This window comes from Suricata suricatta, chromosome 6, assembly GCF_006229205.1.
Source record: "Suricata suricatta isolate VVHF042 chromosome 6, meerkat_22Aug2017_6uvM2_HiC, whole genome shotgun sequence".
NCBI classification, from domain to species: domain Eukaryota; kingdom Metazoa; phylum Chordata; class Mammalia; order Carnivora; family Herpestidae; genus Suricata; species Suricata suricatta.
In genome coordinates, this window is record NC_043705.1 from 48,673,799 (window position 1) to 48,690,841 (window position 17,043).

The window sequence follows — 17,043 nt, forward strand, 5'->3', positions numbered from 1 at the left end:
GAGAAAGAGGGAGACATAGAATGCAAAACAGGCTCCAGGATCTGAGCTGTCAGCACAAAGCCCAATGCAGGACTTGAACTGACAAACCATGAGAACGTGACCTGAAATTGGACGTTTATCTGAATAAGCCACCCAGGCGCCCCTTCCATCATTTAAAACATCAATGTCATAGTTTCCACACATGACTCTCCTGTTTTAAATTTTTGGAAACTGGATAATTATAATGCGCTCTTTTTTAATACATACTAATGCACATTCATGGTAGACTGTTTTCTTGTCCATCTTACAACTGTGTGTCATGAGCTCATGTTCAGCAGGTATTCACATGCAGGAATCCTGACACATCCACATTAGGGGGTCATCCTGCCATATCAGTTTTATGCTTGCTTCTGCCAGGAACCTCAGAAAAGAGCTCTTTTCATAAAAATTTCTGAGCTTGGGGTTTCCCAAATAATGTAGGCAAAATAAAATCAAATGTCAAACAGGCACAGGTCCATGGATGGAAGATTTTTTTTTTCTCTCTTTCAAGCAGTATCTTGCTCATGCTCAAGATAGCATAGAAAACAAGTATAAGAACCTTGTTCCATTTTTACCCAGGTTGGATGAAATGTCTTCTTTCTTACACCTTTCTCAGTCCTCACATGCCCCCAAAACGATTCCCTCAGTGGTGTTTCACTCTCTACTTCTCCTTCTCTCTCCCAATCCTCAAGAATATTTTCCTCACAGAAGAACTAATTGACTTATTTCACAAAGAGCAGGCCCATGGCCCACTTTAGAAACAAAGGCTTTATCAGCCTCAAGGTAAACATCTCCTAGCATATTTAATGAGGAAAGCCAACAGGAAAAGAAAAAACCAGGAAAATAGAGGGAAGAAGAGAATTAATATTTGTTGGCTCACGGACATTACAAAAACCCTCAAAATCACTTTTTGTGGCAGACGTTCCTTCTCAGTTAGCAGACAAGGGCCAAGGCCATACAGCCAGAACACTGGGCAAACCCTGATTATGTCCCTGATTCCTTTCCTCAGAAGGAAACTCCAGGAGTCAAAAAAGTGGAGCCCCTGGTAAACATCTGAAATACAGCCTCAAGTAAAGGAAAACTCAAAGCAAAAAAAAAAAAAGAAAGAAAGAAAGAAAGAAAGAAAAAAGAAAAGCTGTTCCTAAGTACATCACAGAGGCTGCTCTTCCTGTAAATTCTGTCTTAGCCAACTAGTTCCCTCTGGATGTGCTGCCCATTGCAAGTTTTCATTTCTCACCCTCTAGAACCTTCCCTCCCCTTGCCCTATCTTTCTGGCAGCAATCAGGCTAATTCTTTAGGCCTGAAGACTAACACCACAAATGGAAGGGAGGAACAATAAGAGGAAGGGCTTTTCCAAAATTCCCAGTGTCAAAATGTCTGTGGCATTCCCCTTGGAGACAGCCCTGCTGCCCTGAAGCCCAGATATACCTGTAACATCAAGCTGCAAGGTAATGTGATTTTAGAATTCAGGTCTTCTGATGCTCCGGGACATTTTAAAAAAATCATACAGTCATCAAAAAGCTTTACTCCCAGCTGTGTGGAAAGTGACTCTGCGGCTCTCACTTAATTTTGGTTGCATTACCTCATTCTATACATCATTCATGACAAGCAAGGAATCACGGGGCTCCCTCGGCTAAATCTTCTTGTCCTTGACCCAGTTCACATTCCTTTGGCCATTTGCTTCATAAATGTGGTAAATTCTGAAGCTGAAAGAGGTTGTACCGTAGTTTTGATCAGTTGACTCTTTTCTCATGGTCACGACAAAAGAGGCCAAGGCACATAGGAACCTGAATATGCTACCATTTTCTTGTCCTTCCCATGGGATAACATTGCCCATTTCTGGCAACTAAGACGGAAAGGGTGGGAGAGAGGAGATTTTTAAAAATTGCCTTTGGGTGAGATAATTATGTCTTCCAACCTAGCACTTTTCCTTGAACTCAAAGAGTACACGAAGATAGCAGGGAGCGTGACTCCTCCGCCCCACATACATGAATACATTTACACTCCCTCAGCTACTTGTGCTGGGAAGAAGCTAGGAACCCCCATGTGCCTTCGGGGCCCATCCAGGTCTCTTGCATGCAACACAGGAACTCAGGAGCATGTAGCCTCAGGCCTGAAAGTGAGGTAGATCTGAGCCATGGCCCAGGAGAATAGTTCTGTGATGGTTCTGTCTTATTTGAAGATACAGCTTTTCATTATTAGGGCTTCATGTTTCTCCTAGGAGGAGATCACATGGAAGCAAAGGATTCATTCTGGACCTGCTAAAGGAGTGGCAGTTTTGGGGGCTGGAGTCTGCAGGTATTTAGAACTAAACCAGGGATGCCAGTCTGTCCAGGATTTGAACACAATTAGATTAAGGAGGCATTTCAGCCAAGGCTTAGCCTCACTGTAATCTTCTGCACCCTTTATCCCTACAATAAAACATAGAATGGAGAGGAGGGATGCCTGGGTGGCTCAAATGGTTAAGCATCTGACTTCAGCCCAGGTCATGATTTCATGGATCATGGGTTTGAGCCCCAGTCAGGCTCTGTGCTGACAGCTCAGAGCCTGAAGCCTGCTACAGATTCTTTTTGTCTCTCTCTGCCCTGCCCCCACTTGTGCTCTGTCTCTCTCTGTCTCTCTCTTTTAAAAATAAGTAAGCACTAAAAAAAATTTTTTTAAACATTTTAGAATAGAAGGGCTACAAGATGCTGAATCATCAGAGCAAGATTAGATCACTTCCATGCACTGTGTACAGACATAAAAGCAAATGTAAACATCTTAAAAAGGATTTCAACATCAAGGATTAAAGCCGAAGGGGTTTTATGTTTAACTAAGAGCTAAGCATAAATTCTATTTCCCTAGAATTCCATTAATAAAGGTTTTATTTCTAAAGTGTTTGGGGGCACAATGCTGTCTTTGCTTGAAACCTTGGACCACCATAGGATAAATAAGCAAGACGCAAAAGCACCAAAATTGACTGGAATTTCTCTCAAAATATGCAATGAGCTTTGAAAAGCAAAGGAAGAGACTAGCTAAAAGATACATATTGCTCTGTTTTAAAAGGACTATTTTTATATTTGCTTAAGGAAAAGGGAGCCAGAAAAGAAGCTCACTCAACAAGATCATCCCTTGAGTCCCTTTCTCAAAGAAGCCAACTAATCTGGTCATTGGAATCACTTTCCATCTACCCCTGGGTCCTCTTGAACTCCTTAATCTTGTATTATGTAGACCTTAAAACCAATTGCTAGAAGAATGTATCAAAGAAAGTTTCAAAGTCAGCTTAAGGTTAATTTCACTCAAGAAATTCCTGGCTTTTCTTCTTTGGTGCCTCTCTGTCCCCTCTGCTTAATTGCTTCTGTCTTCCTCCAACCTAACCCCAGCTTGATCTTTCCCACCAAAGTCTGCTCTGGGCCTGGCAGAACAGGAAAAAAAGCTCTTTAAGAATATAGAGTTTACTATTAATAGCAGTGACACCGGCCATTGAAAGCCAAGGCAGTCAAGTAAGGAAATCTGTCAGCCTGGATTAGCTTTCCAGCACCTGGGAGGTAGGACGTATTTATAAATAAAAATAGACAGCAAAAATATCTGGCCCCTCGTGGGCCCCTGATGTCTGAGAAGGCTTACACAGATCCAAGTCCAGAGGCTTTTCCCAGCTGTCCTCTAAATCTAACAGCAAACTTTTATTTCTGCAACTGGAATTAAGAAAAGTTAGCCTTGTTTTCATCTGAATCAAAACCCCTGCTTGTACTGTGTACTTTTTTTTATAGTTAATTGTCAAGTTGGAACTGTGTACTTTCTTGCATGAGTTTCTAAACACAATCAGATCCCCAATCCCGAAACAGAGGATGTCATAGCATCCTCTGGGATTCATGTATCAAAGTTACTGATGGGTTCTTTATTGGAGTGTGACCCTTGCTCTCCACCTCCCTGCCACCACCGTGGGGACCACGCTTACTCCATGTAAACACCCTACATCTCAATTTTGGTAGAATTCCTTTTCCCATCACAGAATGGAGTGTAAGAATCGAATCAAAATCTATCGTGGGGGGTCCCTGGGTGGCTCAGTCAGTTAAGCATGAGACTTCAGCTCAGGTCATGATCTTATGACTTGTGGTCTCAGACCTGGCATGAGGCTCTCTGCTGTCAGCACAGAGTCCATTTCAGGTCTTCTGTCTCTCTCTGCCCCTCCCTTGCTCACGCTCTCTCTCTCCTTCTCTCAAAAATAAATAAACATTTGAAAAAAAATCTATCGTGAGAAGCCTGCATTTCACAGGAACATTTTGAGGTTAATTTGCTCAGTGTCTGGCTTCTAGAAACTGCATGAGGACACTTGTTGCCAACTTTGGAGGTCAGGTGACCACTAGGTCACTTTGTACTACCGTGGTCTCTGGTCCAGAGAAGCTTACAGTATCATCGTACTGAAAAACTACTGTCAAATATCTCAAGTAATGGTGTACACAGATACACACACTGGATTTCCTTGGGAAATGGTGGCCCTGTTGTGCAAGCTAATACAGCTAATTGTGTGTGTGTGCTATTCAGCCTTTCAATGCTCATTTCTTATCTTCTAATGATACCGTCTCCCTTTAAAAATAATTCTTGCCTTCCAGGGTGTCAGGGATGAGTAGACTATTGCCATCCCCTATTAGTTGCCCACGTTAGCTTCTTTAATCTTTCCTCGGATCAGATCACCTAAGCCCTCAACTCCAACGACTCCCTCTCCTTGCCCTTTTCCAAATTCCCTAAGGTTCAATGCTCCTAAACTGAGCTTTACAGAATCAGAGTGATATTCCAGATGCTTGCTCACTGAGGAGCCGAGAGACCAGCTGTCACCTCTGGTCTCCATTACTCTGTGACTCAGGGTAGGTGTCCCAGAATAGTCCTGGCCTTTTAAGCTGCCGTCTCTCATTGCATTCTGGCTGCTTGGTGGCTGTATGCTGTCAGCCCCCCTCCCCTTTGGCATTGCTGCTTTCCAGGTTTCTTCTCCCCATGAAGAGTGTGTTTCAGATTATTTTCCTTCAAACTCTAACAGACCGCTGGTCAGCACTCCCAGGGGGAAAAATGCCTTTATTATTGTCTTGGTTTAGAAATAGACCCCTCAGTAAGTTGAGAATCCAGATTTGGCTCAGGTCATGATCTATTTGTTCATAAGTTTGAGCCCCACATCAGGCTCACTGCCGTCAGCCTGCGAGTGCAGACCCCGCTTCAGATCCTGTCCCCCTCTCTCTGCCCCTCCCCTGCTTGGACTGTCCCAAAAAATAAATACTAAAAAAAAGAAAAAAAAGAAATATCCCCCAACATTTCCATGAACATTTCTACCAAAAGAGCTCTATAATGTCTTCCACTCTGGAAAGAGAAAGCAAGAAGGAAAATTACTTATGATGTGAAGCTCTTAATTTAAAACAATATTGGGCAGAAAGAATATAACATTCCAGGCAGGATCGGCCTCAGAAAGGCTTTGATGTCTTGGGAAGAATGACCATGAACCATACTTGGAGCTACAGGGAAGAAATCTTCCTCTACTAAAGTCACCTCCCTAAGGGTTACATGGAGCTGCCATAAATTTCTCCCAGGCACTTTGTTGCCTAGGAACCCTGCTCTCTTTCTCCACCTCCCCCGCAATCTTTCCTACTCTCCTTTCTGGGGAGCTCAACTATGGCAGGTGGCAGGAAGAGTGTCCATAGGGACTGAGGGGCCCCACCCTCCTACAGGAAGGTGCAGGGCCCACGCTGTGCCCCGGAGAGGTCCAGGAGGCACTCATTTCAGGAACCCCTAGGCCCACAGCACTAATCCCTACAGCTGCAGGAGGAAGAACATTCCTATTTTAAGAGGTCCTGAGTACCGATGTGCTCAGCAGGTCTGAGTCACTACTCCTCTCTAAGGTCTATGAAGAAATACATTTCTCAGCCTTAGCTTTGCATGTTTTATTTTCTTCAGCCTCAATCATCAACTGGTTTACCACAAAGTGTTTAAAATGAGCTAGCAAAGCAGTGGTTACCAAGGAAGCAATGGTGTCTGGAATTATAACAGAGACAAAACTAAGAGTTATAGTAGATCTAAAAATAAGTAACTAACCATATCCTACTTCCTTTAACATATACATTCAGGTAGCCAGAAGAGAAAACCACCTACATTCAAAGGAATCAATAAGGAACACCGTGATTAACCACAACTCACCGTATCCCCTTAGTGAACAGTTTTTCAAGCACTGAGGATATTTCATGATCAGATCATTCATCACTATTATAAGTGAGACTCTAGAACAACCAGGGCTCTCCACATTAGCCATGTGGCAATTAGAAAAGAACATCGTGGGGCACCTGGGTAGCTCAGTAGTTTGGGCATCTGACTTCAGCCCAGGTCACGATTTCATGGTCCATGAGTTCGAACCCCACATCAGGCTCTGTGCTGACAGCTCAGAGCCTGGAACCTGCTTTGGATTCTGTGTCTCCCTCTCTCTCTCTCTGCCCCTCACCAGCTCATGCTCTCTTTTTCTCTCAAAAATAAACATTACAAAAAAAAAATCACCTCATATCCATGGCCTTGGTACACATTGTGCAAACTATTGTGGGTGAGCAGGAGTTCCTCCAAAAATTTGCCCACAAAACATGTATTTCTTCCTCATCAGTAAGTAACTGTTTAACCAACTCTGTCCTTTAATATTGACACAAATAATACTAACAGCTTAGATTTCTTATACATATATACAATAACTCATTATTAAGTCACTTAATCCTTATAGCAACTAAATAATGTACCCCTTTTTACACAAGAGAAAACAGAAGTGTAGAGAGAGTAAGTTCAAATTCAGATATTCTTAGATTCTCACCTTGAGAATTTAATCACCTTTCTATACTGTTGTCTATGAGCCAAATTTTGAATGGTAAGAGTTTCAATCTTTACCTTAATTCTTATTCGCCGAGCTAGTCTGGCTATTTTTCCACACATTTTAAGTTACATCGGTTCAAACAGTTTGTATTCTTTCCTCAGATTTCCATATTTCCTATAACATTGGAGTTATAGGCTCAGCAGCATAGTAACTGGTGCAGGGAATCCCATATTCCCAAGCTACTGTCTGTTTTCCTTTCGGAAAAGCAGTGGTCAGATATAGGACAAAATGACCCTAGCCTCAAGTTATGAGCTCCGAATTCTTTAGAACTACCTTGGTATCTGTTTTTTTGTTTAGAGCTGCCACAACAAAAAGCCACAGAATGGGTGGCTTAAAAACCAGAATTTATTTTCTCATTACTCTGGAGGCTCTAAGTCTGATAGCAAGGTGTCCACAAGATTGGTTTCTCCTAAAGTCTCTCTCCTTGGCTTCCAGATGGCTGTCTTATCCCTGTGTCTTCACATTATCTCTGTACCTATGGGTGTCCACATTTCCTCTCCTCATGAGGACACCAGTCATGTTGGACCAACAGGCACCCATATGACCTCACTTTACCTTCATTACCTCTTAAAAAAAAAATACTTGTCCCTAAATACAGCCACAATCTGAGGTGCTGGACCTAAGAACTTTGATGTATAATTTGGCAGACACAATTCAGCCCATAGCAGTACTCTGACAACTTGCTGGTACAAAGTCATCTCTGTTGTAACATAAATGCCATTGATCCTGGCCACTGGGAATTTAAGCCACTGCTTTCTCAAAATGCTTCTGTGTTATTTCCCTGTGATGATACAGACAAGTTTTTCTGTGACCAAACCAAAGTTCTTATTCAAACAATATTACCAACAATACTGACTGTATTCGAAGTTTTCCTCTTAGAAGAATTCGTGGATCTCAACTGTAAAAATCGATCCAGATGATATAGATAGATTAGATATAGATATAGATAGATATACATACAGAAGGAGAGAGAGAAAGAGAGAAAGAAAATGTTTTTACCAATTGTGATTTACCAACTTGCCAATTAGTAAAAACAAATTCTGGATTTTTTAAAATGTATGAGACCAATAAAGTTTTCTTGAATGATGATGGTAATACATCTGGCACTTAAAACTTTAAACCCTCCAGTTAAGATAGAGCCCAGCATAAGTAACCCTGGACCCTCAACAGAGGTCATAATTCCTGGTCATACCATGTAAAGATTCAAAGTGATCGGACAAGAGGCAATTCAGACTTGCATAGTTACATCTGTATAAAAGCTATCATTGTGGCTTGCCTACTGGTTTCATATATTGTGCCAGGTGTGTTATGTGCATTAAATCACTATCCCCTCAAAATCCCCCCACAAGAGATAACATTGCCTCCGCTTTATCAGTGTGTAACCAGAACATTAGAAAGATTAAGTAAACTGCCCAAGGTCAATAGCTAACAGAGAGTTAAGACAAGTCTTAGATGTGAACCTAGCCCCTTTGACTTCAGAAATCCTCTCTCTTTTTTTTTTTTTTTATTTTGTCACCACAAGCTACTTATCTGACTTCTTAATACATGTAAGAGTAGACACTCAGTAGCTCAGAACTTTTCCTGGGCCATGAGAATATGCAATCTTAGTTCCATCAACTGTTGGTTTTGGTAAATAAGATAACAACAGCTTCTTTGTTTTAGCTGCAAAATAAATCATGGGGTATTCATCATCAGAAAAAAAAAATCTACATCTGTGTTTGCGTGATGATGAATGCAAAAGTTATGTAAAGTAACTATGGATACTTTTTCATAGAAAAAGTTAATGATACTTAGTAAACCTAGTTAATAATGACAAGCTGCCTTATAACATCTCTGGGACTGCAGACTTGGGTTCCTACAAAACATTTATCTCATTTTTAATTTTCTCTGTTTTGTGCTCTGGTTTACCAGTCAGAATTATATATAGATATGTTGAAGACAGGAACCCTTGCTTACCTTTCTTTGTACTGTCTTGTGGTGCTAGGTACAGTGCCTTGCACAGAGAAGGTGCTCACTAACATTCAATGCTCAGTTTTAAAGTCTTTATATGATAAATAAATTTTTAAAGAAAAAATAAAAAATACATAAAGTCTCTATGAAATGACCCATCAAGAGAAGCCCATTGAAGGACTTGATGATAAACTTTGAAATTATGCATCAAGGTGTCTAAGAAGTCCCTAAAGCTGGCCATGTCATGATAGCTTGCTTCATTCTGTAAGGTCATATGTACACTTTCTAGACCTTTAATTTATAAATATTAAATGCCAAAGAGGTGGCTGATGGTGCTGGTATGGGACATTGCTGTAATAATTATGCAGTTCTATTTGCTTCTATAAAGTAGGACGTGTAAGAAATCTTAACAGGTTCCTTTGGGGACCGCACAGGCAGTCCTACAAAGAGCAGGATTCTCATCAATGGGAAGCCAAGTGAAGGCTTAAGTCAGTCCAAGGCCACCAGTATGACCAGAAGTGCCTTGTCCCTCCTCCTGTGGCTCAGTATTTTTTCTTTCTTAACAAGACCCTATTCTTTCAACTGGAAGGTAGGTTATTGAAGTTACACCAAGAAGCAAAGGCAGGGTGTTTATATCTACAGTAAAACTGCCACCTGATGCTTTACCTGAAGTAAAAATTAACAATAACTCAAAGGCACATATAAGCACACTCTGTACTTAAGACTGAGCCACAGGGCCCTTTGGCAAATATGACAGAAACTTTAATGTCAGAGATAAAGAGGTCTTTCTCAAAGGAAAGTATTGTCTTCAAAAGACAGAACCAATAGTGAAGACATGACTGGATGGATACTGACAGATACGGGCCCCATGAAGAAGGCCTTGTTTAGGAAGCCTGCTGAGAAGAGCGAACCTTTCTGTAGCCTGCCAGCTCCTTTTGATTAAGGACATCCATCTCAAAGTCTGTCCTAGGCCCGTATATTTGTCCCAGAGTGACTCTGAGGTCTCTCTATACCTCCAAGAACTAGGAAAACAACAAAATTTTCCAGCCTGTGGAGAAGAGGCTTTGAGAATGGTTAACAGAAGGATTTACAGATCCTTTAAAGAGACAGAGATGTTGGGGTGTAAAGTTTGAGCAGTTGGAAACCAAATGAGCTTTAATAGCTCCCTCTGAGAGGTTCAACAGCTTGGGCCATCTTGAGACTGGAATGAAGCTCTTTTTTTTTAATGTTTATTTATTTTTGAGACACACACACACACACACAGAGTGTGAGCAGGGGATGGTCAGAGAAAGAAGGAGACAGAGAATCAGAAGAAGGCTCCAGGCTCTGAACTGTCAGCACAGAGCCCTATGCAGGGCTCGAACTCACAAACCATGAGATCATGACCTGAGCCAAAGTCTGCCACTTAACGAACTGAGCCACCCAGGCACCCCTGGAATCAAGTTCTTATCCTGGGGCCTAGGAAGCCTTTAGCTGATTCACACCCTGTGTAGGTCATAAATGCACTGGCAACTAGAAGCAGAAGCAGAGAGCGAAGGCAATGAGCTACCAACCCTAAATGAAAAGGTCTTTCTGCTACAACTCCTCTAAACCTGAGCTCTCTTTTCTCAGAAGATGCAAGTTTGCAGAAGATACTAATTCAGATTAGGGAGGAAGGCCATGAATTTAGATAAGCAAAATAAGCACAAATAAGAGCAAGAAGGTGACATATGAGGCAAAAAGTATGGCTAAAGGGAGAGCCAGGGATGCCTATGTGTGCCATGTCCTAGTGTAGGCTGTGTAGACTCAGTATACAGCCCAGTCCAGAGCATTCCTCCGAAACAGCAATTCTAGAAAGTGAAAGAGGACATCAGGGCTTCCAGAAGAAGTGAGTCACACCAAAGCCATCACTACACAGCTAACCCACCCCTCTCATCAAGGCAGAAATTACTCTATATTAGCTACAGCTCCCATGATCTCATTAGCAGAGATATTGAGAAGCTGCTGTTCCTCTAGGAGGGAAAATTGAAACGGTGCCACAAGTTATTTCACCCAGAGCATTTCAGTCTGATTGGATGGATGGGGATGGAGACAAACTTCTATCTCCCCATGGTAATTTCCTTAATCCTGTTGTTGGGAGAGTACTTGTGTGATGAAAACTGAGACATGTCCTGACATCTGCTAGCCCAGGAAAAGCCCCAAACCTAGATATCCTGAAGATTTGGAGAATGGGTGAGACGTTTTCATTGCAAGTGAACAGCTTGGCCATTAGGCAATTCTGGGCTTACACAAACTAATAGTTCAGGGATGGATACGGTGTGATACACAGATGGATTCAGGACTCAAATACTATCATTGGGATGTGGCTTTTTTTTTCCTTCAATTAGTCCTGCCTTCCCAAGTCTCAAATCCCACATAATGGCATTGACCTCTAAGTCACTCAGGGGCGCAACCCAGGGCACAAGAGTAAGAGTGCTGATCCCAGTAAAAGTCTCAGAACATCTGATTGGGTTACATGTTTGTCTCCAAAACTGGGAGGAGATGGAATCAGGTACACCAAAACTACATGGCCTGAGTCAGAAAAAGTTGAATTCAACCTGCAGCTCTCTTAAAAAGAGTGAGGGCCACCTGGATGGTTCAGTCAGTTGGGCATCCAACTTTGGCACAGGTCATGATCTCATAGTTCGTGACTTGAAGGCTGGCATCAGGCTCTGTGCTGACAGCTCAGAGCCTGGAACCTGCTTTGGATTCTGTGTCTCCCTCTCTCTCTACCCTTTCTCTCTCTCTCTCTCTCTCTCTCTCTCTCTCAAAAATAAACATTTAAAAATTTTTAAAGAAAGAGTGAATACTGAGTGACAAAAGTAACAAATGCCCACTATAGTTAGTGAGTGGTTTTGAAACTTTTGACTTAGCTTGACTTTCCCCTGAAAACAGAGCCTGAGATAAAGGCTTGCATGTGGGTCATCAATTTATAGAGAAAAATCCTGGAAAGTTGACAGTTAATAAGAGTGAAACAAGAAAGGAGGAAAAATTAATACAAAGTACATTGCAGAGTTATGTAGAAGGAGGGATCCAGGAAGGGGGCATTTATTGTCCAGCTACCATCATCCACTGGTCAAGAATTGCCAGGGGTGTTAATTCTAAGTTCTAGATCTATGCATGTGTGAGAATGGCCCAGTGGGTCCCTGCAGGTGTCCTGCACTGCCAAGTCAGAAAATCCTGGAGACCCAAAGGTGGAGAGAGATGGCATAGCTGGTTTCCATGATAACAACTAGAGGAAATGCTAGGAGGTGTGGCACAAGAGTTGGTCCATGTACCTTTCCTTTTGGATACTTAAATTGTTTCACTTTGTTTTGGTTATTATTACAGGTTAACTTTCCACCATGAATAAGCTATAAAGAGAAAACACTGCAGAGCAGGGCATGGATTTGTGTGAGGAAGAGTAGGAAAAGACTTGGACTTGAACCTTCAGTCCCCCTCCAGCAATGTCATAGAGCAAGTCAATCTCTTTGATTACCTCAGTAAAACACTGATGTCGGCAATGCCTATCCTATGTGATTTGGGAGAGTATTATTAGTATATTAAGTCATAATGTCACTTTATTAAAAATGTCATTCTTACTTCCACTATTAATAACAAAGGCAGATCCATAAGTTTTAAAATGTGTATTCAAATTAAATGGACTTTTATAAGGAGTCCTAACCACTTCCAGTTCCCTTCAGTTGATGGTTTATAAATTCATGGTGTTTAAAAAATTCAACCAATTGCAGAACTGAATTGTGGTACCACACTAACAGAAAAGTTGCAAAATGTCATTGAAATTGCTGCAGGGTATACCCTCAAGATTCTACCCCAAATTCTAATTTCTTGGAAATGTATTGCCATCATCTTTTAAAACCCACTTAACAATCTAAGACAAGGGAGGGGGTATTTTATATCCAGCCATGTGGTAATGCAGTTTCCAGGAACCTAGAAAAAAAGAATATACAATACATTTGTTATCATTGACAGCAGCCCATATGCCTGAGCATTTGCTTTCCACAGTTTCTGAGAAACATGCTGGGAAAGAAAAAAATAAAACACAATGTTCAACCCAAACATGATCCCAGATCACTGGCAGGACACTGTAGCGAGGACACCCAGCCCTGCAGTTCGCCCTTTGGTCTCTGAGAATATCATGCCACTCCAGGACAACATGTCAGTCCCATGTGGATTGGTCTCTCTGTGTTTCTCTGCAAAAGCCTTCTCTCAGACTCGGAGCATCAGTGAATCAGTCTCACTACCCTCTTACTTTGGAAGATCCTAGCTTCTCAGGGACTGAAGGCAGGAAGCCACCTCTTCTCCCTCTCTTTGATTTTCTCCTTCAACGCAGCTTTCATCCCAAAGTGATTCAGTATTTTCAGCAGCACACCAAACCATCCCTGGGAGTGAGCAGGCAGAGACAGACCACATCATACTGCAGACTCCTGTGAGAAAAGCCTTACCCACCACATCTCCTGTAGTTCCCAAGCTACCTCACCTCTACACCCACTTGCATCACTTAGCACAGTCAGACCCAACTGCCCAAAAGCAATTTGATCGCAAATCAGCCTCTGCAGGTGTTTTGAAAACTGTCTATGAAAAAAAAAGTCACTCTTTGATCTATCCCTGTCCATCCCCAAAAGATGAATTTCATGGATGTCATATTTTAACTCAGTCCAGCTGCATATACACTCCAAATAGGATGAAAATCCATCCAGTTTTTCCTCCTTTATCATGTACCAATAGGTAAACAGACAAATTTCCATGTGGATGGGCAAGAAAAGACCTGGACTTGAATCTTCAATCCCCCTCCAGCAATGTCAGAGAGCAAGTCAATTCTGTAAGAATTTCTCAGTTTGAATTTTAGAAAAAGAAAGGTCAGGCAAAAGCATAATTGAGATGAGGCTTTAAGATTAGGAATAAATGCTAACTCGTGGAGGGAGAGGAAGGTGATCCTTGGACAGATCACATACATGAGGACAGGTGGGGACAGGGTGGACCAGAGAAAAGCACATGGCCCTGTAAGGAGAGCAACAGATACCCAGCTTCTGCCACGAACAGCCCCGGGGTATGCTGGCTCAGTGTGGCCAGGTTTGTCTATTGAATTTCAAGCACAATTAATTTAAGTCTCATAGTTTAAATTCTTGCGAAGAAATGCCATTGATCAACTCAGCCTGCAGAATGGTTCTTCTAGGATCAGGGGCCTGCTCCTCATCCAATCAATTTTGGCTGAGGGTACTGAGAAAGGCCAGTCATGTGGTCTATTGTCTACACTGGAGAAACCTGGAGAGGGCAAGTTGATTCATAAAAAGGGGGGGCTGGGAGAGACTGGCAAAGCAAAGCCAGACTTCACAGACCTAAGGAACAGCTTGTAGACTCATGACAGCCATGCAATGATTTCTACTGGGAGGAGGGTCTTTTTCACCATTCCCTCTATACACACACAGGTATTATATTCAACACTCAGAACCTGTGCTACTCATTTGAGCCAAGGTGGGGATAGAGCATAAATGAGGCTTCACCCTTGCTTCTCCGTACTGTTATTAAGGATTAACCAATTTGGATAAAAGAAACTGCCTTAGAAAAATGAACAAAGATGGCGCCAAAATACTCATGCCACCAATACACTACTGCCACATTCAGGAAATGACGTCTGCATCATGAGTAATGTATTTCTTCAAACTATGGCATTATGTTTGCAAAAGTGAGGGAACAAGAGCTATGTCCCCAAGCACAATGAAGCTCCTAGCCATGAATACCTAACCTGCTACAACATCTTGGTAGACTCCTAGCTTGGGAAACTGAGGGCAAGGCCCAGGGCCACATACATTTTAATCGAGAGAAGAATGGAGAAGCCTTTGGTGTGCTTCTCAGAGACAGCACAATCAGGATCTCACTTCACAGATCAGAAAACTAAAGACCAGCAAGATTTAGAATCTAGATAAAACACAGACAAGGTTCTTCAAATGTTTGTAGCAGCCTCTGGGTTTGAGGTAGAAGAATCAAAGAGAATATGACAACTATAAAAGCTACATTCTTCTATAGTAGACTTCCAAACTAAAGATATTTTTCACTTGTCAAAAGTAGGTAGGCAGTGCCTTGAAATACAATGATTGAAGGGTAAATGCTCCTTGACTTGACAGAGCCTGTTTATAATTACATTATCACAGACACACTTTAATTAAAAATCACAAAAATGACCTTAACTGAGTTGTGAGACCTTTATTAAAATCCTGACTGAGGAGCTACTTTCTAGTCAAGCTCCTATTTTCAGATGCCTGCTCTTTGTTAAAAGATTTCCTTTAGCCTGAAATTTCTTAGATTTATTCTCTGACCACTGATGATTCTTTGGCAATATCTGAAAAAGAATAAGCCAAATGTATATCACTCAAACTTGAACAGATAATATAAATCTGCCCCTAGCCCAAGCAGTTGTAGTTAAAGGGCAGGGGAGCCAAGCCCTGATACTGTCCACCTTGCAGACACTTGGGGAGGAGGCACTATACTGGTCTAGAAGACCATCTGGTTCAGCCTCTCATTTTGCACATAAAGGAATGGAAGCCCAGAGAGGACAAGTGGTTGTCCAGGTCCACCAGCCAATGATAGGAAAGCTGGGACATACCAGTGGCACCAGGTCATCATGACTCAGGAAAATGAGCTGCTCAGTCAACTGAAAGTGAGATATGATTTTGAAATTACAGATACCATCCTCTATTTCTTCCTAGACTGTGCTCCTGGAACACCATACTTCTAGATACTTGGTTTGATAATAAAGAAGCGGGTGGAGGAGAGAGGGAGAGCCACGAGGGAAAGAGACAGACACAAAGATAAAGTAAGTTCATCCAGGACACATAAGCATCAGAAATACTACATACCATATTCCCTTCTTGGAGATTCACATCACACACGAGGGAATCTGAGAAAGAAGACCAGCAGTAAAGAAATCTGTTGAACTCAAAACTCTTTTTTCAAGTCACATCTATTAACATCTTACAGACTCGGTGTTCTAGGAAACATACATTGGGATGCACTGGCTTAGGGAGAAGAGAAATGAATTTCAGAATAATTGGGCTGGAAAGTGAAGAAATTGAAATAGTCAGGCTTGTGTCAAATAAGAGTTCAGAAATGGCATCATGTCTTAATTTTCTTTCCCTTGGTCTTTTACACTCGGAACTTAGAAAGAAATGGAGGATAAGGGTGCCCTTGAGTTCCCTGAGTAATAAGGATAAAGAGAACAAATCTTTTCCTTTAATTTACCATTTAAGGTTGGTGTAAAGAGGTGAAAACACAGACCCTGCCTTTGCCACTCTTCTCCATGGGTGTTTAAATTCCTACCAGAAATATAATGCTTAGAATAGTATCCCCGCATATTTATAACTTCTTTACAATGAACTACCATGATTTTCTTTTCCCTCAAAGCTGGTAAAGTTACATTCTTACCTCAGAAACTGTGAGGAAATAAAATTTGGCCTTTAAATAAACTAATTTGAAAGGTTTAAAAAAATATTAGAGACTTTTAAAAAAAGGAATAGGGGACTTGAATATACCAAAGTGTGAAAATGTCACATTTTTATACTCAAATGAGTCAAAATAGATGAACAGAATGCTTCCAAACTTTCTAAAAATATCTACCTTCAGGCAATTAAAAAAAATCAATCTAAAGGGTCATTTATTTCAAGAACCTAAAAGCCCCATTTAGCATTCCAGTGAGCCCCCACAGCTGACTGGATCTGGGAGACCAGGACTGAGAAAGGTCATTCACACTCCTCCCTAACTTCTTAATGATATGTTTAGCCAGGCTAATTTTAGACCTGTCGGAAGCTTTTGATTCAGTTAACCATAAGGTGTTGGTGACAAGACTGTGGTCAATGGGAAGCGTGGGCTGAGCTCCTTTTGAAGTCAGCTGGTGAGTTCATTCCTGGAAGGAGGGTGTCAATAAGTAGTCACAAGGGACTGTTCTTGATCCACATACATCTCCTGGGAGGTCTCTTCTCTCCTCTATATTTACCCGACATGGGAGAAGACCTTGGGAACCAACAGTGGAGGCAACAGCATCTTGATGATCTTCATTTCATTATCATCTTTTGTACTGATTCACTCAAACTGTCTTAACCTTTGGCTTAGCTCATAGTTATTTTGGTTTGGGCAAGAAGTAGCTGGCTTCAAGCCAACCTGGATAGGCTGAGGTTATGATCTTCAGTCAA